The sequence below is a fragment of the Enoplosus armatus genome, chromosome 15 (assembly GCF_043641665.1).
Source record: "Enoplosus armatus isolate fEnoArm2 chromosome 15, fEnoArm2.hap1, whole genome shotgun sequence".
NCBI classification, from domain to species: domain Eukaryota; kingdom Metazoa; phylum Chordata; class Actinopteri; order Centrarchiformes; family Enoplosidae; genus Enoplosus; species Enoplosus armatus.
Genome location: NC_092194.1, coordinates 20,733,091 through 20,745,277, shown reverse-complemented (window position 1 = coordinate 20,745,277; position 12,187 = coordinate 20,733,091).

The window sequence follows — 12,187 nt, the reverse complement described above, 5'->3', positions numbered from 1 at the left end:
AAGAGGAAAAAAAAAGAAAACAAAGAACTGGGTAGTTAGCATTAGCAGTGAGGGTCACAGTGACAGACATATCCAAGGAGAAAAACATCGCACATGTTTCAACCACACTGTTTGACCGACTGTGATATCATGGAAATGTCTGGCAGAAACAGCAGTTAGCGCTTAGCAACAATGATCGAATAACAAACAATACAATACTTGCGGATAACCAGAGTAACTGCAGACACACACACGGCTGTGTGCTGCTGAGGTTTTCTAACCTTTGTTCTCAAGGGCGCCACTGACAGGATCGGCCATGAGTGATGGAGGAGAGAGCAGGGCAGCGGGGAGATGGGGGGGGGGGGGTTGTTGGGATGGAGGGAGGGAGTCAGCCAAGCCGGCCTGGCCGACTCCGGGCAGTCACACTGCAGCTCAATGAGCCAAAGCTTCTTGGATGAACTTCCATCTGCTCAGCACTCACCTATCATCATAAACTGCACTGCAGAGGATTCAATAGATTTAAACACAGCATACGTAATACATGTAGAATGAGTGTGAGTACAGTTCTGAATTGTGGGGAGAAAAGTACTGTGTTCTGTCTCTAGTGCGTACAGCTGGATATACTACTTCCAACGAGAACCGAACAAATGTCAGTGACAGAAATCTGATATCAGCTGAAGTATTTAAATGAGGAATCAGCAGGAAATTCTCCAAAAAAAACCAATTAACTTCCCTACTGTAAATAACAACTATAAAACCTGACTGAGTTATATAGTATATAAACTGTTTTGTGCATTTTTGTGCCTTAATTGTGAAAGAGATTTTATTTAATGTGTGTTGGACCGACCACCATTGGGACAGAAGAGAAGACACGATCCTGTCTGCAGTCTGAAGCTCACAACTAGAACGTCTTAGTAACATTTTGACTGAACCAGATCTTTGTCAGATCAAAATGTTGCCTGTTGGTTCATTAAATGCTCTAACGGCGAGCTTTAGACGGTGAGGGGACGTCTCACCATTTAATCTCGGCCAGGATACTCTGGAAGAAGAGATTTTTAATCTCAATGGGGCTTTTCTGGTCACACAAAGGTTCAATTGGAACAGAAAATAGAAGCAGTGTTTACTGAACACTGTTTATTAACATCACTGGGTGCAAAGCCTGTGCTGAACTCTGTCGTCTGAGACAAGAATGAACTAAACTGAAACTAATCCCATACGTGTGACTACTCTGATCACAAAGCCAGCATCTCCAGAAACACAGAGTTCAGTTTGTTTTCACCAAAAAGCGACTGCAGTCAATCTGTGTATTTGTTTCTGTATTGAAAAGTTGTCAGTTTAGAAACTCTTTTAGCAGCCAGTTCTCTACTTCTGCTGCAGTGGCGAGGAAAAATAGTTAAGACTTTTCTGTGTCCCTTGTCTCCTCTGTAATTATTGGTATTCAGCACCTGTGCTTTGTGCTGATTGTGGCTGTGCATATACCTCTGAATCCTGACCAGTGGAGGAATAATGGGCCGCGGTGTACTGGCAGAGTTTCCAGGCCATGAGGTTGGCAATAATGCAGCCAGCAGAGGGAACCGGCTGGTGACTGAAGCTCAAAATGAGTTTGGCTGACAGAGAGGGCTTTGAAAGGTAAAGCAAAGTAGGCTACCATGAAAAAAATATGAGGAATTTGTTCCAAAATTAGGGTGATTAAAAGTACAAAATTAGATACGGATGTTAAAGATAATTGGTACAGTAAATCCTTGGTTGAGAAAATAAAAAAAAAAACCTCTACAGACTGAATGGTTAAAGATCTTCTTTCCTCAAGTGGACCTTTTGCCTTTTAGCAGCAGTTTGTAAAATGGTCCGTCTACATTACTGAACAATGAAGCTCATATTTAGTGGTCCTGGCCCAGTGGGGCTCTGGTCTCTGAGGAACAAGAGGCAAAGCTAATATATTGTCTTCTGGAAATAAATGGGCACAGAGTGGGGAAGCCGGTGATCACAGGGTTTTATAGCTAAAATTAGGCATCTGTGTCTTCTGTGGTTTGAAAACACCCCATGCTATTGGGAAATGTTGATTGACTGGTCTGGTCGCACCTGTCCAGGAAGTCTAGAAGCACCGTATAATTAGATTATTGGTTATTGATGTGTGCGAGGATGCACGTAGGACAAATCCATCTGCAATTTACATGAACAATGCAATCTGATAATAAACAGCGCTTGTTAAGAAACAGAACGGTCACAGGATGCTTCAGATGAAAAGGTGAAACGACACGTCGTGCAGGATAGTTTGTCTGAGGCTTTCATTGTGTTGTTGTTCAGAATTAGTTATGTGATGAATGAAAAATGAGAGCTTATTCTAAAACCACTGGCTGCATGAAGTGGGAATGATTGTAGAAGAGTTGTCTCCCACCGAAGCTGCGTTAAAGGGAGTATATAGCAGTGTTTCATTTGCATTTTCACATGTCAAAATCAACAGCACAAGCCCACTGGCATGATACAACATTAGTGCTAGCATGTTGTCAGTGCCGCAGTGGCTGCCTCGCTGCACACTCAGTGGCCGTCCTTGTGGATAAAGCTTTCTTTGTTAACGAGTAACGTTAACTGTTGCTGCATCGTTAAATGACTGCGACTTTCTCATCCATGTTATCAGCGCATTGATGCAGATTTTTTGCACATTAAGTTCACTGAGGAGGCTTTCATACAGACTCCCATGTATGAGCCAATTAGCTTTGTTTATTGTAATGCCGGAGGGTTTGTCTCATAGCAACATCATCAACAGCTGAGTTGAACTTCTGCTGTATCACTTTGCATCATCATCTGGCAACATGTTACCAATCCAGCTTGAAGCACCTGAAGCAGGTGTTGGTTTGATGTTGACGTCTTGCTGCTGGAACCGGCAACAGACAGACCTGTCCAATATATTTCTGGAGAGCAAATCTCTAAGCTCCCCAAAGCTAATTAGATAGCTCCCAAGATGTCAAATTTTGAGTTGCTTAGCAACAAAGATGATGAAGCACACCTTGAGCCCTTAAAGGTCTCTGACGACTGACACTCACAGCTGAGACTGAGCTGAAGAACAAAGCTGCTGTCTGATCACCACGAAACAAACGAGCCCCAACTGGAGAGAGGGGGGGGGGGGGGGGGGGGGGAAGAAGAGAAGGGGGGGAGAAGAGAAGAGAAGGGGGGGAGAAGAGAAGAAGAAGAGGAAGAGAAGGGGGGAGAAGAGAAGAAGAAGAAGAAGAGAAGGGGGGAGAAGAGAAGAGAAGAAGAAGAAGAAGAAGGGGAGAGAAGAGAAGAAGAAGAAGAAGAGAAGGGGGAGGAGAGAAGAAGAGAAGAAGAAGAAGAGAAGGGGGGAGGAGAGAAGAAGAAGAGAAGGGGGGAGAAGAAGAAGAGGAGAAGAAGAAGAAGAAGAGAAGGGGGGAGGAGAGAAGAAGAAGAGAAGAAGAAGAAGAAGAAGAGAAGGGGGGAGGAGAGAAGAAGAAGAGAAGAAGAAGAAGAAGAGAAGGGGGGAGAAGAAGAAGAGAAGGGGGGAGGAGAGAAGAAGAAGAGAAGGGGGGAGGAGAGAAGAAGAAGAGAAGGGGGGAGGAGAGAAGAAGAATCCCCCTCTTGGTCTTTTTAATCTCCATCATGTTGCTTCAGATCAGGCGCCAGGTGTTCAACCTTCTCGGCAGTCAAACCCTCTCTCCCTCCCTTTGTCTTCCTCTGTCTCTTTCAATCTCTCTCAGGCTCGCTCGCCCACCCCTATCATTGTCTCTCTCTCTCTGTCACACACACACACACACACACACACACACACACACACACACACACACACACACACACACACACACACACCTGAACATGCATGTTCATCTGTCAAACCTGGAGACACTGCGATAACTGCAATAACAAAATGTATAACTTAAGCATACAAGAGACACACATGCATTCACTCATCTGTGCACACCAACAAAAAGGACACATACACACACATTTGTGCGCACACACACACTCATGCAGGTGGGCTGCAGCATGGCTCCCACCCTGTAATTAAATTCTGTGTCTCCCACCTGTGTTACAGAAGCAGATCTGACTGAAGGTAATTACAGGGCTGCAATGGAACAAAACAACAGAGGGGGTGCACGCACACACACACACACACACACACACACACACACACACACACACACACACACACACACACACACACACACACACACACACACACACACACACACACACACACACAGAGCAGCTATACATGCACACAACAGGAGACTTGCGTCATACTGCTCTGTTTCCCATCAGGGCCTCACTGTAAATCTGCTGCCTGTCGTATGTTTCAGAGCCCCGCTGTTCGTTGCATCTGAGGTCCCGTTCTTCCAGAATCTCGTCCTGACTGCGTTTATACTCATCATGCTCATCATAACTAGACAAAATCCAGCTTCAGTTTAAACGTTGTCATTTACTCGTGTGTGTGCACCACATAACACCATTTGGTGTTCCTGCTTGATTCAGATCAGCGTACGCCCCGACTCACTCCACACTCCAACTATTTGCCTTAAACCACAAAAGAAGAACAAGAAAGAAGACAAGGATTAGAAGAACAGGGACACAGGGAGGAAAAAGAAAGGAGGAGGAGGAGGAGAGATACAATGAGAAGGGAGAGAGGAAGAAACCATTGGAGTAGCTTGGAGTTAGCTAGCTAGCTAACAATCAACCAGCACTGCATGCAATGTAGCTCTGCTCAGAGAGGAATAAAGATCAAATATGCAGCTTGGAGAGACGGCTGCATTTATACCTGTTTGTTTTAACCTGTTAGTAAAATGGGTCTCGGGGGGGGTTTCACATCAAATCTGAATCCGGTGCATTTGCCCATTTGGTTCAGTTTATTTGGGCTGATGCAAAGGCTGCCAGTTGAACTCTGGTGGGGACTAAGACTGCTTTAAAAGGTGGATCTCAGTCCAGTTCTAAGTGAACACTGGTGTGGTTTCTCTCCGGTACCCATCTTTATTTATGACACGAGGTCCAGATCTCAGCCTAATAACAAGGCCACTAGTTTCTTTATGAGCCTTCTGTGATAATTAGACTCAGTAAAGTGCAGCATGACTTGATTTCAGTTGCCTGATTAAACTTTGCTCCATGGGTCCATGTACAGTAGCGTCCCCAAAACTGTCTAATGAATGAGCTTCCTGTCATAGGATTTCTTCTTTACCCCTTTTTTGTAATTAGTCAGCGTGAACTCGAAACACGACGGGAGTAAAGTTGGTCTGGACTAACTGAACCAGACCACAGGTGTAAAATGTTGTCAGTTTAGACTGCATCCATCAAGAGAGCGAGGAGGAAAGTAGCAGCCATCTTTGATTTTAAATGAGTCGTAGTGACTTCAAACAGACATCACCTGCACTGTGTCAGAGTCCTGATGTGTTTGATACTGATACTTGATACAGGCTGCTGCAAAGTTCACAAGTCTGCTGTGAGTTCGTATTTTTAATATTCTTCCACTAACAAGCACAGTTGGGTCTCTGTATTAATATTGTAAAGAATCGGTCTAGACCTGCTCTACTTGTAAAGTGTAATGAGATGACTTTTGTTGTGATTTGGCGCTATATTAAGTAAAATGTTCCCTCACAAAGCAACAGGATATTAATACGTAGCATTACAGTTCTACCCATGAGCATTGATTGCAGAAATGTGTTTAAAAAATGAAAAATTTTGTTAATTACATGTTACTGTTGTATAAACAGCATTTAAATGAGTATATTTCAACTTGTATTTGCTGCTGTGCATTGAAATAAAGTCAATCAAGGCTGTTTAAACACCAGCTATATGTCACCTAGATGTCTAAAAAACATATACTTTTCAAACTAATTCATGTCTAGACGTCTTTTTGCCTGCAAATCACCAAATCAATGATTGCTGAGTGCACAAATTAGATCCTGGGTTTCATTGAGTTTTCTGCATGTTGTTTTGGTCTCGGCTCACTCGCTCTCAGATGTGTTTAAACTGGTTCGACATGTCTCTGAATGTGTGCACGTTGCGTTGGAGTCGTGCACATACATGTGTTGTGGGACAGATTAACACTTAGCGTCTGTACATGCAAAGTGTCCACGTGTCAGCTATACGTGTTCGTGTGTGTGAGGGAGTGTGTGCGTGAGATGGCTGTCATGGGAGTTGTCTCCACAGATGGGGGGTTTAGTTATTCCTTAATGAATTCAATTATAGAGATGGGACCATACATCAAAACACAGCTCCGAGCTGAGCACCAAACTCATCTGTGGCTGCAGAGAAACAATTTGGAGCCTCCCGTTCCTCCTCCGCGTGTTTACCGAGTCACGCATCAAGCCAAAAAACGTGCAGGATTTATGTTTGTGAACCGGGGGACGACAAGAGCTCGGCGCTCCGCGGCGGCGGATTCAGCTCGGAGCCAAGAGGCTGGACGGCTCCGCAGCCAAGACTAATTTCTTCATTTTCCACGCCGTTCAGACTGATTTGGTTCAGCTCTCTCTCTCTGTAGCACTCGGCAGTGAGCAGAGGAGGGTTTGTCAGCGTCACGCGGTGGCATTTTCCCAGCCACATTTCTGAGAAGATGCAAACGTTGTCTGCAGTGGCCAGGGCCAGTTCCACATTATGTGTCTATTTTTTGTAAGTACTGCGGTGGTGGTGGCCCATTCTCGCTCAGATACAACTGCCAAACTGACATACTGTCACACAAAATGACCAAACTGTAACTTTCCAAAGTGCAGCTGTAACTCACTGCTGCTTTCAGTGAATGCAGAAACATCTGGGCTGTTTAATCTAAAGAATACAGATTAGTAAAAAAAAAACTTAATGAATAGAAGCAATTCACATACTGCCTTGGACTTGAACCCTAACCTGGTTTTGAACAAAACCTCTTTTATTATTTAAAGGCTCCATTAAAACCCAGCAGCCCTCATTGGCCTTGTTGACCTCAGTAGCTTTTTATAAGCTAAACCTTTAAATACACCAGAAGTGTCACGTTATTGTAACGTTCAGTGTTCAGAGACAGTTCATATATAAAACCTGCCTTGACTTTTTTAGCTGGATTAGACCAACAGAACTCAGGTAAATAAGATAGAAGCATGGAGCCATGGAGCCGGTCCAAAGACGCAGCAGGGGACCCAACGTAGGGGGGCTCCGGCAGAGACCTTCAGCTACAATGCAACGCGACATCATTCAGCAAAGCGCTGCGTTGGCCAATCAAGTGCACATTCCTGGTAAATAGTAATAAATAGTTCTTTAGTCCAAGGTGCTTCACAGTTTGCCCGCTCTATCTCAGGACCGCCATGACGAAGATAAACTCCAATCAGAGAGCATCATAAAACCGGGAGACTATATTTTAAGATGCCCGAACTAATACTTAATAATTAAATAAGGATGAAATGGTGATTTGATTGTGGCCCATAAACGCTACCTATTAGGCAAACGTGTGATGGGCAACATCAGTATTGAATATTAGGGTCATGTGGTCAGGACAGAGGGCCAATCAGAGAGGAGAGATGTGTTCTCAGCTGTAGGCGGCTTAGTGTGGGTGTCGTTGGTGGAAGTGAAGCTAGCCAGGAGAGGCAGCAGGCTGTAGCTTGACACAGTCGAGCAGTTAAAAAGAAAAACTATATTTCAGTATGATGAGAAATGAAAAGTCTTCAGTGTCCTTCAGAAGCTCCCGCTGGACCGTCGTTACCGTCTCTGTACATCCAGTGTAGGAATACCTCAACACCCCCCTCCCCTCCCAACACCCCCCTCCGTAAGCTACCCGTCAGGAGCTTTCATCCTGATGACGGCAGAGAACTCGGGCACCGAGGGGCGACACGAACACCTCCGTGTATTTATTACACAATGGACGCGGTGGCCTGCAGTGGAGGGAAGGTTAGCGAGGGGGGGTGAGAGAATCCCTCTAAGCTAAAGTCCCGGGAAATAATTGGGGTGAGGAAGGCAACTGGGGGAGGGGGGGGCTGTGGTGTTTGGGGAGGGATGCGGATCGAGGAGGGGTGAGTTTGATATGCTGATGCAGGAAAACGCAGTGCGGAGAAGGAAGTGGGGGGGGGGGGGGGGGGGGGGTTTGAGGGCAGGCAGGGTGGGATTATTAGGAAAATGGCTCTGGCAAGAAACAAAGCTGCCTGGTCCGGACCTCGGAGAAGTGTGTGTGTTCCTGTACTTCTGTCTTTGTGAGGACCAATGTCAGCTTTAGACCTTGGGAGTCCGGACACTCTCAGAAAGCAAGGACAGTTTAGGAAGTGAGGGCGCTTTTAGAAAGTGAAGATATTTTTGGAAAGAGAATGCATTTTATAGAAACCCCAGTTTAACCCTTAAACAAATTTTTGACGGTGAGGAAAAGTTCAGGAAACAAGAACGTGTGTGAAAAGCAAGACGACTGTGAGGTGAAGACATGGATGTCAGGATGTTTTGAAAGAAACCAAGTATAGCTTTTTTTTTGGTGACGTTGTTAAAAAGGTGATATTTTTGAAAAGTGAGGCCATTTTGGACAGTTAGCAAAGAAAGTTTTGGAAAGTGAGGACATTTGTCTTATAAGAGGACATGTTTGAAAAGTGTTTTTGGAACGTTTTTTAAATGTGAGGACAGTTTCTTCGCTTCTTCAAAAGGCTGTTTGAGGGTTAAGATCTTAGTTTTAGAAGGTTCGAATTATGTTGAAGCTAAAGTCGGGTTGAGGTTAGGCATGTTGTTAGGATGATTAAGGGTTAGGGGGCAAAGGGAATGCATTATGTCAGTCACGGGTCCTCACATGTATAGAAGTACAAATGTGTGTGAGGGAGGTGGGTTCATGCTGCAAAGGTGCCTTTGAGTCAAACACCAACAAACACACAAACAGAAACACACACACAGCCTCCGGGGAGAAGTTAGCACAGTGGCTAAACTGCAGCTGTCAGAGGGAGGGGGGAGAGGAAGTAAAGGATGGGGGACAGAGGGAGATGGAGGGAGGACAAGGGGAGAGGAGAGTGAGGGATGGGACATCAGGAGAAGAGTTAAGGATGGAGGGATATTAGGAAGGAAAATGTGATGGAAAAAGTTGGGTGGAATGAATGATTTCAAGGAAAAGGATTCAGAGAGAGACCAAAGACATGGGACAGAAAATGATGGAGGGAGGACAGAGGACAACAAGCCGCCTACACAGAGCTGAGCTCTGAGGGAGTCCAAAATGGAGGACGCTGTTGTAGTTTATTAGCCGTGTGTCACCGTCCACTTTTATTTCACCTCCTCTGTCGGAGTAAAAAAGGCGCTCCACAAAAGAGGCATGACGATGTGTCGTTTTGAATAAACTGCGTGAACTTTTTGTCCCGTTTGCGTCCGAACGAACACGTTTGCAAACTGTCACGAGTTTGGAGAGCAATTCTTTCCTCCTTCTTTATTTGAAAACAAGACGTCAGTAAACGAACCAGTACAGAGAAAATGCTGCTGGGACTGACTCGAGCTAGCAGCTCCCGGTTTGTTAGCGTGAAGGTTTTACCCAAATGTCCCCCACTTAACCCTTCATCAGATCTCATCTAATCTTTTCCATAAGGACTGACTTTAGTTGGCTAATGGCTTGTTAGCCGCCAGTCCGCCGGCTACAGCACAAACTGACAAATGACTCACTGTGTCTCCTTTTGCACACGTTCATTTTTCAGCGTCACTATCCGGTGTGACCGAGCCTTAATGAGAGAGATCAGATGAGGATCAATTATTGGAGGGGAAAAGTAGGAGAGAGTGAAAAGACAGAAGCTGATGGCAGAGAGGGATGCTGGGAAAAGAAGAGGAGAAAAAGGGGGGGGGGGTGACAGTTGTGAGGGCAACAACGCCAGACACAGGTGACGGTTAAGAGGAGAGAAAGAAGATGGAGGCAAAGAAAGAGACAAAACACCTCAGGAAAAACAAACTTCTGTCTTCGCAGTGACGGAAAGAGGAAGCAGGAGGAGAGGAGAGGAAGTTAAGGGAAGGAGGAAGAGGAGAGGGACTCGCTTCTCTTTTTAAATCCTCAGTTTTTCCTCAGAGTCACGCTTGAAGCAAAAACAAAAAGAAAAAAGAAAAAGTCTGGCTCAGCTCGAAAAAAAAAAAAAACCCTGCTACTCCCGTTTAATCAACTTGCATGAAGGACATTTTTCACAGGCGGAAGGAATCCTCGCCTGTGGCTCCCCCAGTGAGGAAGGGCGGCGAGGTCACAAACACTGCAAAACTAAACAGGAACTTTATTTTTAATTCCTCCTCCCTCGGCTGCTCTGTAAAGGTTACAGTAAAAGTTTGGTGTCGGAGGAAGATTAAGTTTCAGTGGAACTTCTAAGTGTTGGAGGGGGAGGGGGGGGGGGGCTGCGTAGGTACAGTCAGCACTCAGGGAGAGAAGGGGTGGGTGGAAAACTGAGAGGGGGGGGCCTCCGAAAGCTGACCTGACAGCACAATTACATAGCATCATAAACCATGAAATTATTTTCCGGGCCGCGTTAGGAGAAAAGCCAACCTGAAAAGGGACACTAGTGGAGGGTCATACCAGCGTAATTTAATAGTTTTCTCCAATCTTTCTGTTCCAAAAGGCCCGAGGCGTCGTTCTGTTTCAAGTCGGGTTCAGATGTTGGCGTGTATGAAGGGACGATAATTCCCTGAGACAGCTCAAGGCTTACTCATGACATTTTCACGCCGTCTATTAATCTGTTAATAGGACTAATTTAGCCGCACCTCAGATGAATCGGTCATGGTAATTGAATCTTGGGATTTCTTGTTTTTCCTTAAACGGTGCGACTTTTCCGCGACCAGCATGCAACAAGGGACGGTTAAAGGTTAGGAGGCATTTAAAGACGAGCCTCAGTTGATGCTCCTCAGCATTTAAAAGAAGGTTACAGTTGAAGTCAGTTGGACAAAATTAAAGCAGATGACGGAGGTTTGACCAAATGTCCCCACTGTGGTCATTAAACCTTTATCAGATCTCATCTTATCTTTTTCCAAACAAACAATATTCTGCAGCCTTTTGAAAATTAACTTGTCAGCTATAAAACACAGTTGTTCCTAATGTTTTTAAGTATTACAGCTTTAATGCGTTTCATTTAAATTGAGGAACGTGCAGCTTTCCAAACTACCGACAGCATCTTCATAAAACCGGATCACTGCATCGCACATAAAGACGAACTTCGGGTTAAAGGCTCTCGACAGTACAATGATGTTCTAACTTTTCCAAGAAATGGTGTCACACTTTTCTCAAATCAAAAGCTGATTTGAACGTCTCAGATCTTCAGTTCACACCGGGGTCGAGGCATTTCCATGATTCTTTAAACCGGTTCAGCAGCAGACCTGGACATCAAAAACCTGACAACTAGGAAAGAATATACATGCAGAACCTCTGTAAGAATTGAATGGTTTTCCATAAGGTTAGCAGTAATCCCCTTCTAATGCAGCAGCCCCACACTGACAGAGCAGACGCTCTGTAGCAGCGTAAATATGAAGACTTCAGTCCTAAATGAGACGTCAGCCACCTGGGAGAAGAAACTGACACCGTTTCTCCGAAACAGACTGCGGGATTAAAAAGTTAAAAAGCTGCTGAAATACTGATGAAGTTCTCTGTCAATATTAGACAGCAAATTATTTTTCAAAACGGTAGTTTGGATATTTCGCCTGATTACATCTGGATTGATAATAAGACAAAGATGCTCTTAAATCGTGTTGTCCACGATGCAGGACAGTAACACATCGCACGTTTAAACACCCACAACAGTCAAACTGCTTTAAGCAGCAGGTGAACTTCTCAGCAGCAGAATTAACATTCGTGTCAGATGTAACACAACAAAAGCTCAGCTAACTCTGCTGGAGTGCCGGTGACCCATGAAACTTAGTAGAAACCATGAAAATCACAATATATCTCACTTCCTGAGCAACATTGTGCTCAGTGCTGCCACTGAGGACCAGAGGCTGGTTCTGGATTTAAATCTTCCAAAAGGCAGAACTGTCATCTGCCCACTTTCAAACTTCTTTATCACGTTAGAACATTTACACCGTTTCAAACCCAAATTGGCTCAAGCAGGAAACCGTTTCGGGAGATAGAAATGTTTTTCAGGCGGACTGTCGAGGGTCTGAGGAGTCGCAAACTTGTGATGTGATTTTGGGCTACAGTTTATAAATTAACTTGTCAGAAACTTTATTGCAAGAGTCTATGATCCAACGTCAGTATTGATTTATCATAGCTATTAATCCATATTAATCCATATTCTATTTAGAGTAAAAATTGAATTTAATCTGAACCAGTAAG